The sequence below is a fragment of the Hylobates moloch genome, unplaced genomic scaffold, assembly GCF_009828535.3.
Source record: "Hylobates moloch isolate HMO894 unplaced genomic scaffold, HMol_V3 SCAFFOLD_16, whole genome shotgun sequence".
NCBI classification, from domain to species: Eukaryota; Metazoa; Chordata; class Mammalia; order Primates; family Hylobatidae; genus Hylobates; species Hylobates moloch.
The window spans coordinates 48,984,489-49,003,447 of NW_026652291.1; the positions used below are offsets into that span (position 1 = coordinate 48,984,489).

Here is an 18,959-nt window from a genome sequence, read left to right on the forward strand (position 1 = left end):
CTGCACAGGGCTCCTGTCATTGTCTGGAGACCATGCTGTGGAAGCTGCACAAGAATTTGTGGCAAAGGAGGGCAGAGACCCAACCTTTCGTGAGACTCGTTACAGAGGTCCCCAGCAGTACAACTAGGGCCCTGAAGTTTCGCCGAGCTTTTACATCCTTCCTTTTTTCCCTCTAACCCAAGCCTAAGTGCCCACCCTGTACTCAGAATCATTCTGCCCATTATTCCTGAAATGTTGCTGCCAGATTACGCTCACTGGCCTGACTCCCCACTCCCTCCTAGGAGATACTTGGTGGGCTGCTGCACTAGGTCATTAGACATTGCTAGATGTAGCTGAGTCTCTGCAAGGAGCACAACTTGGGCCCAGGCTGGGGCATTGATATGCTTTCCTACAGCGAGGGGAGCAGGGCCTTTGAGAGGTACTGGTTTGCACTTGCCACCCACACCTTCATCCACTACCAATTGATGAACAATTTCTGTCATTTGGTAGGTGATGGATTCCAGACCCAGTTATGCCCTCATTAAATTCTGTTTGAGGAGAAACATGATTTATAGGAAGGAATAGTTAAACACATTTAGCATTGCATTTAAATAAGGGCTATAAAGATATAGAGTATAACAGCTACAGAAAATTGAAGAAGAAACAGATATTGGGAGTCAGCTTGGCATGGATTTGTCAGAAGAGACTTTCTAGATGAGAAAGGTCTAAGAAAATACTTGAAATAAGAGCTTTGGTGTCCCAAGGGAGGGGAAAGGGTGGGAATGTCAGATCAAGGTGCAGGCAAAATAGAGGTACATTGTCTGGAGAGAATTTAAAAACAAAACCAACTAAAAGTCAGTTCGCTTGTTATTATCACCATACACCAGAAATTCTAGACAATAAAAGACCATTCTGGTAGTACTTCATTTATTGTGTTAGTAATTCTTAGCAAACACAATGAGTTGGTGATTTAGATATATAATTAGAGAAATCAGTAAGCTATTTGACCTCCCCATTGCTCCTATCAAATAAATTAAGAATGTATTTTTAATCTCCCACCACATGCCATTCCTAAGAGTCTGGTACTTTCTGGAAAGTCCTTTTGGAAGTCCTTTCGGAAACATGCAGTGTTTGGTAAAGACCAAGTCATTTATTCCAATTTAGAATGAAAATAGGAAGTCAGAGAGAAGATTATGGTCATAAACAATATTTGGGGAATGGGCAGTGGGCCTAGAAACTTAGAATTCTACTTCAATCATTATGTTTATGGCTCCCCTATATAAAACCGCTGTCCCAACCAAAAGCAGGCAGCCCATGTTTTTGTGGATGGCCAGGTTGTAGACTACATGAGAGCAGGAAGTCTTTTCTTTGCTCACTGATAGAGCTATGGGGGCCAAGAGAGAGCTTTCCCTTTGGCCCTCTGAAAGTTTGTGGAAAAATCAACTCACAAAAGGCAGATTAGAGAAAAGGCATGCAAATTTCTTTAATGTGTATACACAGGAGCCTTCAGAATGAAGACTCAAGGATAACAGAGGAACTATCCATTTTTATGCTTAGGTTCAACAAAGTCTGGACAATTGTGTCGAAATATGATTGGGCAGAAAGGGTTACATCTAATGCTAGCTGTAGACTGAGCTGGGAAGCCCAGCACGGCCTGTTTAGATTCTTCTTGGCTTCTCTGAGAATGCATTTCCTCCTTCTCTGGAATGGCAGTCTAATGACCTAAACAAGGGAAGTCAGATAATTTCTTTATGGCCAGTTTTTACATAGTAAGGCAGAGGGAAAGTTAGAGTAAGGCTTTTTTCGGTTTTACGGCTGGCTTTGGGGAAAGGGGGTTCTGGTTTCTATGACCTGCCTTGGGGGAGAAAGGAACTGAGGGATAAGAGAGCAGGAGAAGGTCAGAGAAAAATGTTTGCTTCTGAGGCTGCTTCTGAGTTTTTCACTTTGGCATATTTTTTTCTGAGCCCCAACATACCCAAAGCACCTGGATAAGTACTTGGCAAGAGGAGATGGTCAATACACATTTGTTCTGTCAGGGAAAAATCAATAGTTCAAGTGATCCAAATACAGGTTAAAGGCTTTATTCAGCTGATGAGAATCTAGATCTGAAGACCCAGAAACTCCCCAAGATGAAGCAGTATTGGGGGTCTCAAAGATTGAGAAGAGTGGGGGCCTGTCCTTGTGGTCTGGTAGAGGTTGCAGTTTTCTGTATCTCTAACTGCTGTACGATCTGCCTTTGGAACAGCTGGAGATTGCTCTGGGTTTTTTATGCCTCCTGCTTGGGAGCACTGGAGCAATCTCATCCCAGTAACCGTCAGAACTGTTCTTTCAAGAGCTGTTTTTATAAGCATGTGGGTTGTCTGTTAGTCAGGGTTCACGGAAGGGGAGGTAGCAAAAAAAGGTAGGGGATGGGGCAGGGGTGAGAAAAGAAAAAGGAAAAAGGAGGCAAGGGTTGAAGCCAGAAAAACCGAGCTCTATTTTAATCCTTTTATAGTGAATGAATGAATGAACGAGCGAGCCCCTTGCCTTTCCCCTGCTGAGCCATGAACTGGGAACCTGGAAGGTTGCTAGAAATATTTAAGACGCATTAATTTTTTTGGATTCATACGTGTAAAATCTGCTGCTGCTAAATGCCCCCTCAAGAGCTCTGGCCTCACACAGGAGACTTGCTACTGCTTTAGTTTCCAAAGCCTCTGTTTTAGCAGTCATGGTAAATTAAAGTCAGATTCACCACAGGCATTTTAACATCTCTTGAATGATGAGATCAGGACTTGGGGTCCTCACTGCACACTTCAAATGGATGGCCAAGAGGGAGCAAATCAGCCAAGTTCTACCACGTTTTAAACGTGGTCTAATTCTGCGCTTGTATGCAACTTCGACGCGTTCTGGGGGCACAGCCTGCACTTCTGATCTGGACCCATTGTGTTGGAAATGTATGACCTGCTCATAAGAGATGCTGAGAAAGATCAAGTAAATAGATTAGGGCAAGGCCAGTACTCTAGAGAAAAGCACCTTAAAGGCAGTGCTGGTGCTATGTCAGCATTGTCACCTTTAATAGGAAAGGTGCTTCATGTAGGTTTCAAAGGCGTTCAGTTTATAATTAGGACTGTGCTGAGGGAATTGGGGAGGAGAAGGAAGTAAGGCAAAATGCTATTTTACTTACTGAGAGAACTTAAAACCATACAGTTCTTTCCTTTTTCAAAATACTTGTTGAGCTGAATGAATCTTGATCGCTTGTCAATCTTCCATTTAGTGGTGTGGGAGTTGGCTTGCACTGGCTCATGTGTGCCAAGTGTGGGCATCCCACTTCACATTCATTAATGTTTGATTGGTAGTTTTAAGTCAGCCATGGTGGGAGTATTTGTGGACATTGACGAATGCTACAAATCAGGCTCCCCATCCCAGGAGCTGGTTTTTACCAGCATACCTCTGCCCCAATTCATCTTTCATGAACCAGCTTGCTACCTATTTTCTCAGAAAGCTACAACTGACAACTCCAACCCAACAGTGATTTCCTGCTTGACATGAGCTGAGAGCACTTATACCAGCTATTCCACTTATTTGACACTTAAGCAATTTACTATGCCTTTGGTTATTGACTTAGTGTTATCTTCTTAACAGACCACCATTTAATGTTTAATGATTCTTCATGTAAAGTATAAGCTCCATGAGGGCAGGGGCCATGTATTATCCATCTATGTATAGACTCCCATGGGGTTTGACAGAATGAAAACAAATGGCAGGTGCTCAAAATGATATGTGCTAAAGAAATGAGTTATTGCAGGGGTCCTCAACTACCTGGCCATGGACCTGTACTGGTCCTTGGCCTGTTAGGAACTGGGCGGCACAGAGGGATGTGAGCAGCACGTGAGGGAGCATTACCGCCTGTGCTCCACCTCGGGGTCAGATCAACAGTGGCATTAGATTCTCTTAAGAGCATGAATCCTGTTGTGAACTGCACATGTGAGGGATCTAGGCTATGTGCTCCTTATGAGAATCTAACTAATGCCTATGATCTGATGCCGAACAGTTTCATCCCCAAACCACCCCCGCAACCCCTCAGCCTATGAAAATATTGTCTTCCACTAAACTGGTCCCTGGTGCCAAAAAGGCTGGAGACCACTGAGTTATTGGGTAATTAACATATTAGGTGCTGGAAAACCTGGGCAATTGAATGGAAAGTGAGATATATTTTGAAATAAGTAAAACTAAATTTTTGGAAAACAGTAAAAATTAACCATATAGCCATAGGTAACGCCACTTCCACCTTGTTGATCACTGAACTGGCTTATGGTTTTTGGAGGCTTTGGCATGCCTTTTGGGCTAGTGCCAGCATTGCTTACTTGTGAAATCTGAAAATTGATGTGCAGTTTGCTCATGGCAAATGTCCTTCAACACTGCAGCTGGTCACAGGCAAAGACAATAAAGCAAAGAATGCCACAAGGTACCGTCTTTTTAATCTGCTGCCTTGCTAATCAATTTGTAAATGGCCATCAAATCTTTTCTCTGCTACTAATTGAAAAATGGATATAAATCATAATCTGTATTCCCTGCCTAACTTCACACATAGTAATGGTTTCTACTGAACACTTTTGGGGTCAACATGTATCTTAATACCAAGAACTAAACTCCATACATAATGTACCAGTAATGGATACATGTGTTTTTAAATATTTGTTTTAATACTAATGTCAGATTATTTAGGCCCAATCCATTCTGTTGATTGGACCTAGTATAAGTGGAAGGATAAAGATTTCTATCCCTACATTAACACATTTTATGGGTTGCAAAGCCACTTTTTTGCCACTAAAACATAAGGTCATGAACTAATAGAATCCTCACTTTCTGAGGGTTTCATTTGGCTTAAAAAAAAAACAGTTTTAGAAAAATTAATCTGCCGAATAGGCTTGTAAAAGTAAATAAGTCATCTGAATTTTATAAAATGTTGCTCTTAAACCAATATCTGCTCCTCAAAACATTTATGTTAAATGGGATAGAAGTAAATGTTGAGAAGCACTCTGCTCAAAGCTATTTACATAAATGTGCTGTCACAGATTATAGTTAAGCGACTTGAGGCAATTCTTCCCCACCTCTAAAAAGACTAAAAAAAAGACTTTTGGATCTCTTCATATCCTTCCCCCCCTCCCCAATAACTAAAATTCCTTATGGTCATTAGTAGTTATAATACTATGTGATTTGCTGTTACCGATTTCATCGTTCAGTTCATTTTTCCTTCTATCATGTGAGTCTTCTCTATTCATCTGTTTTTATATCAGTAAATGACAATCTTGTGGTTTAAAAAAAAATCAGGGAAACAATATAATTAGGACCCTGTTTTTAAAAGTAAGACCATTCCCTCCCCTCTGCACAGATCCTGCCAACCTCCTGCCTGACACCAAAGTTTTCTCCTTTTTTTTCTCCTCATTTCCAGTATTTTATTGTATTCTACTAATTTCTTATTTCTCCAGAATGGCCCATTTAGTCTTCCTTTGGGGCAAAATCAGATGAAGCGAGAGCTGGAGAACCAGGCCTGAGCAGAGTGACCTCACCCATTTCCTCACCTGTCCCTCTCTCTGCTGCTCAGGCTCCTGGCAGGTGATTCAGGACTCACGGTCCTGGACAAACAGACAGAATTTATCTCCCAAAGAAAATCCTGAACCAGCTGTCTCTTTGCTTTGGTGTATTTGCTTGAATTGTGCCAGGATGAACATATTGCAAACTCTTTCCATCCTAAGTGGGAAAAGGCTACTGTAGGGGCATTACCAGAGCTGAAGCCAAAAGGCTACAAGTTTTAGGTGACCCCAGAAACTATTTGTCCATGCAGGAACTTAGTAAACACTGGGCTTTACTTTTCAAGAAAAAAGAAACTTTTTTTTTATTTTTTCGAGACTGAGTCTCGCTCTGCCGCCCAGGCTGGAGTGCGGTGGCGCGATCTCGGCTCACTGCAAGCTCCGCCTCTCAGGTTCAGGCGATTCTCCTGCCTCAACCTCTAGAGTAGCTGGGACTATAGGCGCCCGCCACCATGACCGGTTAATTTTTTGTATTTTTAGTAGAGATGGGGTTTCACCGTGTTAGCCAGGATGGTCTCGATCTCCTGACCTGGTGATCCGCCCGCCTCAGCCTCCCAAAGTGCTGGGATTACAGGCATGAGCCACCGCGCCCGGAGAAAAAGGACACTTTTTAAGATGCTATTTTCCCCAATTAAATCACAAAGATAAAGAAGCTTCCTATGATTTGTTCAAGGAACTTGGTATTGTTGTTTCTCTTTGAATTGTTAAGCAGCACAAGTTTTCTCTTTTCTGCCCTGAAAGCATCTCTTCTCAGTCCTTTGCTCTCCAGCCTCACTGCCCAGAGCATTTTCTTTCTTCTGTTCCTATGGGGCCATCTGTATCTCATCTTATATTAAAAGCCACCCTCCATATACCACCTGAGGGGTCTTTCCAAAACAGAAATTTTGTTTTTTCACTCCTCAAAACTTTTCAACATTTAAGTCCTAGCTCCTTAAAATGGCAATCAAGGGCCTGGTCCCTTGAGAAAGTGAAAAGCAACTGCATTGATGCCCCAGCTGAACATAAACTACGCTCACAGCACAAGGATCAGACAAGTTCCCTCCATGACCCTGTCTGAAGCAGCAGAGACAAGGATACTCTGCAACCACAAAAGTGACTACAACCCTCCCCACTCCCAGCTAACACAAAAGACTTTGCTATTGATGATGCTAGCCCCACTTTAATTATTCTATCTCCTAAATCAAATTATTAATACCCAATTACTGAATTGCCTCTGTTCTTGATGGCGCTCAACCCAGAATGGGCCTGCACTTTTTCAAACCTGAGAACCACTCAGCAAAACACAAGTCCTATAATAAGCCTTTCCCAACTCCGTGTTACTGAGCTGCTCCACAAACTTTCTGCCATTCATTCTCTCTTGCTACAACAAGCCAAATACTTTTACCTTTTCAGCCTAGAAGTGGATTATTGGCAGTTTTGGTCTATTGGCTTTAATAAAATATCTTCCCTCCACAGTGCATGCTCTAGTCATACCAAGACCATGTAAGTTTCCCAGACATACACGTTTTGGCCCTACAGAAGTACCTTTGGTTTGTAGGACATTTTCTTCCTTTTTCCGCATAGAAAAATTTTATTTTTCAAAACCCAATTCACATTTTAACTCACATGTGAATACATCCAAGAATCCACTCATAGAATTGGGTCAAGTTTCCACTGTCTCGTGTTAACTCTGAGCTGGAGCCTATAGCATAGAGGCTTAATGCGTATGGACATGGAAATCAGAGAAGACCTAATTCCTCCTGCCTTTGACAATGTACAACCTTGAGAAGCTCACCTGTTACTCACATCTGGCAGAACTGGCAAATGCCATTTCCCTCCATCAATTCTACTCAATCATTACTACCCACTGACAATAAAGCACCTGCACACATATCACGACCCCGGGGCAGAGAGAAACATACCTTTTTCTTATTGGAAGTTTAATAGGACAATGCCTAAGACTGCTAAATAAACCATGTTTATTTCTTTTGCTTCTTTGCTTCTCTAGTTTATAAACTAGGACTTACCAACTTGATTTATTCTGGAGCATGGTGGTGAAATATTTAGATAAATTGGCTCTTAAGAGAGGCGGTGGAGGATTGTCTGAGGACTAGGTCTAGCTCTCAAGCCTCAGACTCTGTCCTGACCACAGAGTGCTCTCCATCTGGAAATCTGTGATAATACCATCTTCCTCTAAGGGTTAATGGGATGAGACAGATGGAATTTCTCAATCAGTGGTTATCAACTGGCGATGTATACTAGAATCACCTGAAGAGTTTTAAAAACATACTCACGCCTGGGTCTCACCCCTCTAAATTCTGGAGTGAGGCCTGGGCACTGGCAACTTTTTAAAACTCCATAGATGATTCTAAAGCAACATCAAGAGTGAACACTGCTGATCTAGATAGAGGCAGAAAAGTTGCTATAAAAACACAAAGCATTTTCCAGTGCTAGGGAATGGGTAATAGAAGCAGCAAGGAAATCTGTTTCCAATAAACGATGATTGACAAATAATCAAATTTTATGAAGACCCTAAGCACACCTTCACAAGGGCTGGACTCTCCCAAACAAAAAGGAAGTAAATGATGGATAGATTCACTGTGAAATTCAGGCTGTAGAAATTTAAAACATTAACAAATTTGGAAATGTATACTGTTGCACAGATCAAGGAATATCGAAATGAAATGGGGCCAGAAGCTAATTGTATGGAAATATTTCTATTTGCACATTTCTCCAGAAGGCAAAGTAGAGACTGCAACCAATATATCTATACAAGTGACAAGAATATTAAGTTTTCTATCATTCCCTTAGTACACTACCTTTCTCAGCATGTATTCTGTCCTAGTTCTTGCGAAGGTGAGAATAATATCAAATTCATTAATTGTCTACATTTTAGAATATGATGTGACTTTAGTGGATGGTGTTAATTAAACCAAAAAACAACTCCTCTTGCTGTGGTGTGCATTCCAAGTTAGAGCAATTAATTCACTCACTTAAACTGATTAAGATTTAATTACCATCACTCTGTGCAATTACTCCATAATTAAAGTAATTTGGTTCATTCCACTGCTGACAGTGTCATTGAACAGCCATTCACAGAAGCAAAAGAAGTGATAATTAAAGAATAGCTCAGGGCAGTTTTACCCAGACAAGTTCACTGTTAGTTATTCCTAAAATACCTAGAATGAGGTAAAGTGTGAAGAGAAAATCCTGGGAGAATTTTAAAACAAAAATAATAATAAAATAAGCAACATTTTAGGGGGGGTTTTGCCTCCCCAAAATAAGGTCCCTAAAAGCTTAAGAATTTCTTAGCAGTTTAAATGGTCGTGGTTGCCATCATTATAACCTAACCATAAATTAGTGTCATGGGCAAAACAAACAGACCTTGAAAAAAATTAAGCACTTAAATATTGTTTAGGGCTAATTACTGTGGGGGATTAGCGCCTATTTGCAGGTTGGTAGGTGTGGTACAAATATACTGGTACAAAAAGAACACTCAGAATCTTCAGAGAAGAACCGAATAGGTGTTTAGGAATTGCAAAACCCAAGTTTGGAAAAAGCTTTTGGAAACTGCGTGCACGCACACACACAAACATACACATGCACATGGGCCACACTCATGACGGCCGTGGAAATGAGCAGTTGCCTGTGTTTACCTGTAGAATTATAGAATTTACCTGTACAGTAGTTAATCGACTAGTTCTCCAACCAGCAAAATACAGAAAGATTAGCTTAGGAATTCTGGAATTCTTTTTTTTTATTTTCCTTTTTTTCTTTTTTTTTTGAGATGGGGCTGTTACCCAGATTGGAATGCAGTGGCACAATCATGGTTCGTTGCAGCTTCGAACTCCTGGGCTCAAGCAAGCCTCCCACCTCAACCTCCAGAGTGGCTGGAACTATAATCCCACACCACCACACCAGGCTAATTTTTAAAAACCTTTTTGTAGAGATGGGGTCTCCTTACAGTGCCCAGGCTGGTCTCAAACTCCTGGGTTCAAGATATCCTCCTGCCCTGGCCTCCCAAAGTGCTGGGATTATAGGAGTGAGCCACTGTGCCTGGCAGAGTTCTGGAATTCTGATACAGCACTAATGAGAAATGCTAGAGCAGATCATAGGCTATGGATAGGAGTGGGTGGAGTAGATTTGCCTAGGATCACAGGTCTACAGAGTGAGAGAGCCGAGGCTGAAACTCTCATCTCCCCACATTGGTGCACTCAGAGGCAAATTGTATTGAACTGAAGAGACTGAATCAAACGAGGTTTTGGGGGACAGGACCAGACAGAACCTAAAGTGGGCTTCATACTAAAGGGCCAAGCACAGCTTATGGCAGCTCTGCTGGGACTTGGGAATAGTTCCTGACAGTCCTGCTTCTAAGGGAGCTACTCACAGAGGCAACAACCTTCCATTACACTCGGGGGAAAACAATAGCTTTTGAAGGGTGGTCCTCCAGCATCTACCTGCTGAGCATGCATGATACCTGGGGCAGCTTCTCCTGCTGAACCCTATGCATGGAGTTGGGGAGATGGTAAGAGGCGTCATATCCTCTGCCATTTTCTGAATATCATTTAGATGTAACTTGGAAATTTCCACCTTTAGCAATGTATCTTATGAAGCCTGTCAAAGATGCCAAGATTGAGGCCTCCTTTCAGGAGCAATTGACTTGGGTCCACACTGGCAGAATTGCCTTGGGAACAGAGCTCTTCCAGGGAAGCCCTGCCCACATCTGCATCATTATGCTCATAAGAAAACCAGATGGCCCAAACATCTTCCTTCAAATACTGACAACAAGGAGGCTGTGGGGATTTGCCCAAGATCACAGGTCTAGCTTGTGCCAGAGCTGGATCTGAAATTCCCATCTCAAGTCAGCCTAGATAAAACAGAGTTTTTACCGGGCAATTACTAATATAAACTATGGCAGGAATGGCTCTCTATTAATCAAAGCATTATGTATTTCCCCATTCATGGTATTTCCATGTATACTTAGAAATTAACAATGCATTGCTCAGCCCTTACTCTTTTTTCTTTCCAGATCTCATTTGAAAATATTAGAAGAGGCATGATTTAACATATTGTTCAAGGGATAAGACATATTCCTTCAGAAGATTTTTACTCACAAATTAGTAAGTCAGCTATATATCATTAAAGGTATTTCCCGAATATAATGAAAAGGATTGTAATAATAATATATATAATGACAAAAAACATTTGTAAATAGTATAATCTCACAATGATCAGGATGATAGAATTTCATAGCTAGATGTAATTGTAGGAATCAGCCTAACAACGTGATTCATATATAAGGAAGGACGCAGATGCCTAGGGAGGTTATGTGATTTGCCAAAGGCCAGGTCGCTAATGAATGGCAGAGCTAGACCCAAATTTCCTCACTCTCATCCAGGAAGCAGTGTAGCAGGTCACAACCTTTCTTAGCACAGATATTTCAATAGAACATAAGACTTTCTGAGTTTTCCAAGGAAATCCACCTAGGCTTCTGCAGGTAAGGGGTGCTATGGTGTTAAGGGCAGAGGCTCTGGAGCCAGATCACCTGCTCTACATCCCAGGCCCACCACTTACTGATCTCTCTGTACTTCAATTTTGCCACATGTAAAAAGGGGATAATGACAGTACCTCCTTGTAGAGTTATTGTTGGCTTAAATGAGTCAATTCAAGGAGAGGACTTAGAAGAGTGTCTCGCCCATCTAACTCAATGGCTATTACTATTCTTACCACACCTTAGCCATGAGAGGCTGTCTCAGCAGTTGTGTCCATCTTCTGTTCTGTTCAGCCTGTTGTTGGATCTCCAGCTCAATCCAGCGTGGCTGTTTTCTAGCCCAGACACTTGAGCTTCTGAAGGGTCTGATACTTCCAGGTTGGAATGCACTATAGTAGGAAAATGGGCCAAACAGAATCCTGCCATTTTGAATTGGCTTATAAAATCATTAACCCAGATCTGCAGACACAGCCAAAACCTCAGGCAGTTTTTTCCATTCTTACTGGAAAACGATTGTTGCTGTCTCTCCAGACTTCTCACCACCAATCTTATTTGCATCCTCTAGCTAATGAATTCTCTCCATGGAATCCTAGTGGACTTTCCACCACAATTTACTTGAGTTTCAATTATCATTTTCTGTTGGGTACAAAGGCAAAATTCTCATTTAAATAAGTTATTGTCATGTTTTAAAAGTACATGCGTGTCTGTGTGAATGTGTGTGTGCGCACACCAGTGTGATACAGTGCACAAGTGGCACAGTGTGCAAGAGCGCTGAAGTAAGAATTTGAGAACTTATTTCTGATCCTGATTTATTCCCAAGTGGCTGTGTAATCTCGAGCAAGTCACTGGCCTCTCTGGTCCTTAGTTGAGTCAATTCTAAAATGAGGAGGTTGGGTGAAAAGCCTTCTATATTCGGGTTCTCCTGAGAAACAGAACCTTGTTCTATATGCAGACCGTATTCTGAACCTTATTCACACCCTATTCAAACCCTGTGTGTGTGAATGTGTGTGTATACATAGCTTATATATGGAATTAGTTCATGCCATTATGGAGGCAGGGTGAGTCAGCAGGTTGGAGACCCAGGAGAGCTGACATTGTAGTTCCAGTTCAAAGGCCAGGAGGCTCTAAACTCAGGAAGAGCCAATATTTTTAGTCCAAAGGCAGAAAAAAAAGCCAATTTCTCAGTTCAAAGGCATTCAGGCAGGAAAAATTATCTCTTACTCAGGGGAGGGTCAGCCTTTTTATCTATTCTGGCCTTCAACTGTTTGGATGAGGTCCACCCACATTGGAGAAGGCAACCTGCTTTACTCAGTCTACTGATTTAAATGTTAATCTCATCCAAAAACACCCTCATAGAAACACCCAGAATAATGTCTGACCAAATATCTGGGCATCCTGTGATCCTGTGGTCTAGTCAAGTTGGTACGTAAAATTAACCATCACACCTTCTGGGATCCCTTCCAATTTAAACCCTTATTATATAAAATCCTACTTAACACTAGCGTACAGACAAAAATCTCTTCTGTAAGTGGAAGCAGTGCTGTCTCCATAGCTATTCCCTAAGTTCAGGAAGCCTAAAAACTGCTGTAAGAGAGGTGCATGTAAAGTGTAGTAGAACAGAAAAGAAGAAGCCCATTGTTCGGACTGCGGCTCTCTTCACCAAATGTGTACACAGCTTAGCGGTAGGAAATATTCTTTGTCTTATACTAGACACGAAATAATAACTGCTTATTAAACTGAAAGATATAAAAGGAGGGAGAACTGGATAGGCTGGGGAAAAAAACATTTCAAAATACTGAGCATAATATGAAATTAATCAGGTCAGCAGGATGAGAAGTTATATTGGGGCAAGAGTTAGAAAGTCTGGCTAGTAATGACCAGTCCAAATTGAGATACAGGCACACCTCAGAAATAACTGTGAGTTTGGATCCAAACTACCACAGTAAAGCAAATATTGCAATAAAGCAAGTTGCACAAATTTTTCATTTCCTAATGCATATAAAAGTTATTTTTATACTATACTGCAATATATTAAGTATGTAATACCATTATGTCTAAAAATGTACATGATTTTAAAATATTGCTACAAGAAACTAACAATCATCTGAACCTTCAGCAAGTCATAGTCTTTTTGCCATTGGAGGGTCTTGTCTTGATGTTGATGGCTGATGACTGACCAGGGTGGTGGTTGCCAAAGGTAGGGTGGCTATGGCAATTTCTCAAAACAAAACAACAATGAAGTTAGCTACATCAATTGACTCTTCCTTTCATGAAAAATTTCTCTGTGGCATGTAATACTGTTTGACAGCATTTTAGCCACAGTAGAACTTCTTTCAAAATTGGAGTCAATCCTCTCAAACCCTGCTGCTGCTTTATGTTGATGCAATTAAGTTGATGTAATACTCTAAATCCTTTGTTGTCATTTCAACAATGCTCACAGCACCTTCACCAGGAGTAGATTTCATGTAAAGAAACCACTTTCTTTGTTCATCCATAACAAGCAACTTCTCATTCATTCAAGTTTGATCACGAGATTGCAGCAATTCAGTCACATCTTCAGGCTCTACTTCTAATTCTAATTCCCTTGCTATTTCTACCACATCTGCAGTTACTTCCCTCACTGAAGTCTGGAATCCCTCAAAGTCTCCAGGAGGGTTGGAATAAAATTCTTCCAAATGTCTGTTAATGTTGATATTTTGACCTTCTGCCATGAATCATGAATGTTCTTAATGGCATCTAGAATGGTGAATCCTTCCCAGAAGGCTTTCAATTTACTTTGCCCATTTTGCCCAGATCCACCAGTGGAATCACTATAAGGGCAACTATAGCCTTATAAAATTGTATTTCTTAAATAATAAGAGCTGAAAGTTAAAATTAGTCCTTGATTTGTGGGCTACAGAACGGATGTTGTGTTAGCAGGCATGAAAATCACATTCATCTCCTTGTACATCTCCATTAGAGCTCTTGGGTGACCAAGTGCAATGTCATCAATAAACAGTAATATTCTGTAAGGATTTTTTTTTCTTTGCAGCAATTCTTAACAATGGGCCTAAAATATTCAATAAACCATGCTGTAAACAGATGTGCTGCCATCCAGGCTGTTGCCCCATTTATAGAGTACAAAAAGAATAGAGTTAGCATAATTCTTAAGGACCCTAGGATTTTCAGAATGGTAAATAAGCATTGGTTTCTGCTTAAAGCCACCAGGTACATTAGCCCCTAACAAGAGAGTTAACTTTGAAGCCAGGCATTGACTTCTCTCTAGCTAGGAAAGTTCTCAAAGGTGTATTCCTCCAATAGAAGGATGTTTCATTTACATTACAAATCTGTTCTTTAGTGTATCCACTTTCATTGATGATCTTAGCTAGATCTTCCTGGATAACACTGCAGCTTCTATGTCAGCACTTGTTTCACCTTGTACTTTAATATCATGTTTCTTTAAACCTCATAAACCAACCTCCGCTAGCTTCCAACTTTTGTTCTGAAGCTTCCTCACTTCTTTTTTTTTTTTTGAGACGTAGTCTTGCTCTGTTGCCCAGGCTGGAGTGCCGTGGCATCATCTCGGCTCACTGCAACCTCCGCCCCCCTAGTAGCTGGGATTACAGGCACGTGCCACCATGCCCAGCTAATTTTTGTATTTTTAGTAAAGACAGGGGCTCACCATGTTGGCCAGGTTTGTCTTGAACTCCTGATCTCAGGTGATCTGCCCATCTCGGCCTACCAAAGTGCTGGGATTACAGGTGTGAGCCACCGTGCCCGGCCTTCCTCACCTCTTGTAGCCTTCATAGAATTGAAGAGAGTTAGGACCTTGCTCTGAATTAGGCCTTGGCTTAAGGGAATGTTGTGGCTGGTTTGATCGTCTCTCCAGACCACTAAAACTTTCTCCATACCAACAATAAGGCTGTTTCACTTTCCTATCATTCAAGTCACTGGAGTGGCACTTTATTTTATATCTTTTTTGAGACAGAATCTCATATACTCTGTCACCCAGGCTGGAGTGCAGTGGCTCAGTTCACTGTGGTTCACTGCAGCCTCCGCCTCCTGGGTTCAAGTGATTCTCATGCCTCAACCTCCTGAGTAGCTGGGATTGCAGGCGTGTGCCACCATGCCCAGCTAATTTTTTGTATTTTTAGTAGAGATGGGAGTTTCACCATGTTGGCCAGGCTGGTCTCGAACTCCTGACCTAAAGTGATCTGCCCACCTCAGCCTCCCAAAGTTCTGGGATTACAGGCGTGAGCCACTGTGCTTAGACTGGAGTAGCACTTTTAATTTCCTTCAAGAACTTTCCCTTTGCATTTACAACTTGGCTAACTATTTGGTGCAAGAAGCCTGGCTTTCAGCTTATCTTGGCTTTTAACATGCCTTCCTCACTAAGCTTAATCATTTCTAACTTTTCATTTAAGAGATGTGTAACTCTTTCTTTCACTTAAACACTTAGAGGCTTTTATAGGATTATTAATTCACCTAATTTCGATATTGCTGTGTCCCCAGGATAGGGAGGCCTGAGGAGAGGGAGAGAGACAGGTGAATGGCCATGAGTGGAGGAGTCAGAACACACACAACATGTATTGGTTAAATTTCCATCTTACACAGGCACAGTTCCTGGTGCCCCCAGACAATTACAATAGTAACATCAAAGATCACTGATCACAGGTCATTTTAACAGATTTAATAACAATGAAAAGGTTTAAAGTATTACAAGAATTACCAAAATGTGACACAGACATGAAGTGAGAACATGCTGTTGGAAAAATGGCGCTAATAGATTTGCTTGACACAGGGTTGCCACAAACCTTCCATTTGTAAAAAAAAAAAAAAAAAAAATCTAGTATCTGTGAAGTGCAGTAAAGCAAAGCATAATAAAATGAAATATGCTTGTATTCTGTAAGTATAAAATACACACTGCAACAGAGACTTAATATTTAAAAAGAATGTAAAATACCTCAATAATTTAAAAATACTGATTATGTGTCAAAACAAAATTATATTGGACATACTGGGTTAAATATAACCTTAAAATTAATTTTATCTGTTTCTTCTTACTTTTTAAATGTGGCCACTAGTAAATTTCAAACTATATATGTGGTTCAAATTGGATTCCTATTGAAAAGTGCTATTATAGAACTTTGACAAAAGTCTCTAATGAAGTAGAAGATGGTAAAAATTGTTAATGAGAAGATATGGAAATCCTGAAAGGGAATGATGTGGTTACTGGAGTACATATATATACATCTCAGGAAAAAGTTTTTAAGAGTTACTAAAAGTACAGGTGTGCAGAATGTCTTTCTGTTAAATACTCATTAAGAGTTCATGTCCACTCAAGGATGCCAAAAAAGAGCCTATGAAGAACATATAGAATGAATATATCTGGTTAATGGACTATGAGGCATTGTGCTTGGCACACTGAGGTTCAAAAACTTTATCCATCTCTTCACATCTCATTGGCTGGAATTAGGTCATTAATCACAGCAAAGGATAATAGGATTATCCCAAGGACCCAGGGTAAAGAGTTCACCTTTCTTGAAATCAAGTCATCTCACCCATATACCTGAATGCAATTTGAGTTTTTAAGCAGGCAATAAAGGTGACAATTGCTGTATGTAACAATCAGTGCGTGTCATGGTGTCCAGGTTAAAAGATAAGTATACTTCACAGGATTCAACCTGATAGATCCCTTGACCGAAATATCATTCAGAAAGAAGAGGCAATGGGCTCATTCACATTTGATCATCATCTTCCCAAAAGCTTCAAACACAGACATGAATTTTAGTCTTGCTAGCACAGGATTCCAACAATAGGCATTTCTTGCTTTTATTTTAAATGATTTCTTTTTCCTTTTTTTTTTTTTTTTTTGAGACAGGGTCTCACTCTGTCACCCAGCCTGGAGTGCAGTGGCACGATCATGACTCACTGTAGCCTCAACCTCTCAGGTTCATGCAATCTTCCACTTCAGTCCCCCTGAGGAGCTAGGACTACAGGCATGCACCACCATGCCCAGCTAATTTATTGTTTGTAGAGATGGGGTTTTGCCATGTTGCCCAGGCTGTTCTCAAACACCCGGACTCAAGTGATTCACCTCCTTGGCCTCCCAAAGTGCTGGGATTATAGGCATGAGCCACTGTTCCCAGCCCAATATGCATTTCATTTAGCCTTAGGTAAGGACAAAAGTTGGTTTCAGATTGAAAAAGATATACATAAACATGATCCTCTGTCTGTCTGTCTGTCTCTCTCTCTCCCTCTCTCTCTCTCAATGCTACAACATGGGTATACCTTAGCACTTATTTTTTTACTGGAAGGGGGAAATGAGAGTGAGGAAGCTCAAGCCTCTTCTAAAATATAGGATTTACTTGGATGGTGTATACTTATGTCTACATTTGTAAAGGCCTATAATAAACCACCACAAAGTTATGTCTTCCTCTGGTAACAGACTCAATTATGTCGTCCCCTTGAGCATGGACCAAAGTACAGATTTATATCATTAAGCACTTGTCCTAGGCATATATTAGTCCATCTTTCTAACTCTTTTAGGAGGGCACTTTAGAAACATAGAAAAGAGAGGATTCCACTGAATTGCTTCTTGAAGCTTTCTTGCACAAGAATGAGACACATTTAGTAATAGGTGGATGTGGACATAATTTATATGAACCTTGCACATTTAATACCATTAATTCTTCAAAACTAATAATATTAATTCATTCAAAAATGAGATTAAACCCGGCCACCCCTTGCAGCCATAATCCGTGACTGATGGCTCTGTGACGTCGGCAGCCCACCACTGCCAGCAGAGCCATCACTGCACGTGTGGCAAATTGCGATGTGAGGCCACCCAGGAGCTCCTGTCTTGAGTTAAAGCATCGTGGGGGAAGAAAAAAAGATTGCTTGTCTCTCTGCTCACCTTGAATGTTATATTTTAGCAGCCAAACCAATGATTTATATTTAATGCCAACAGGGCAGAGTTACACAATTATTTTTCTAAACAGCATTTAATGGAAATCAGCAGGTATAAAGAACCCAACCTGGCTCACAAAATGATGGTCGCTGCAGATGAGTTTATTTCTGACCATGTAAGTCAGGTATGGGCATTGTTAAATGTAGCCGACCAAGGATAGTGTTACGTGTTACATTATGTCACTCTGAAGGACACCCACTTGTCCCTTCTCATTTCCCTCTCTTGCTCAGTTTGCAATGTATTGACACTCCTACCTACCTTCCTCTTGTCTTTTCTCTACTTTTGTTTTGTTTTTTTGAGATAGAGTCTTGCACTGTCCCCCAGCCTGGAGTGCAATGGTGTGATCTCGGCTTACTGCAACCTCCTCCTCCTGGCTTCAAGTGATTATCCTGCCTCAGCCTCCCAAGTAGCTGGGATTACAGGTTCGTGCCATCACACCTGGCCAATTTTTGTATTTTTAGTAGAGATGGGGTTTCACCATGTTGGCCAGGTGGGTCTCAAACTCCTGACCTCAAGTGATCCACCCACCTTGGCCTCCCAAAATGCTGGGATTACAGGTGTGAGCCACTGCGCGCAGCCCTTTTCTCTACTTTTATACATTCTATAAACATTTCCTGGGTGCCTACTATGAGTGAGGGATCTACTGGAGCTGGGCCCAGGAAGATTACTAGAAAATGGCAGTGTTTTCATGCACACGTATGTTTATAGCAGCACTATTCACAGTAGCAAAGACTTGGACAACCCAAATGTCCAACAACGATAGACTGGATTAAGAAAATGTGGCACATATACACCATGGAATACTATGCAGCCATAAAAAATGATGAGTTCATGTCCTTTGTAGGGACATGGATGACGCTGGAAATCATCATTCTCAGCAAACTATATCGCAAGGACAAAAAACCAAACACCGCATGTTCTCACTCACAGGTGGGAATTGAGCAATGAGAACACATGGACACAGGAAGGGGAACATCACACACCGGGGACT

The 18,959-nt window shown here is 41.1% G+C and overlaps 1 long non-coding RNA gene across 1 annotated transcript in view; it reads right to left on the bottom strand.

Annotated features, from left to right (window-relative positions):
- Nucleotides 1-893: 893 nt before the first annotated feature.
- Nucleotides 894-18,959, bottom strand: part of LOC116484753 (uncharacterized) — a 38,842-nt gene continuing 20,776 nt past the window's right edge. Inside the window, exon 2 of the long non-coding RNA XR_004252658.1 lies at nucleotides 894-2,935. This is a non-coding gene — a long non-coding RNA (uncharacterized LOC116484753). The remainder of the gene's footprint in view (nucleotides 2,936-18,959) is intronic.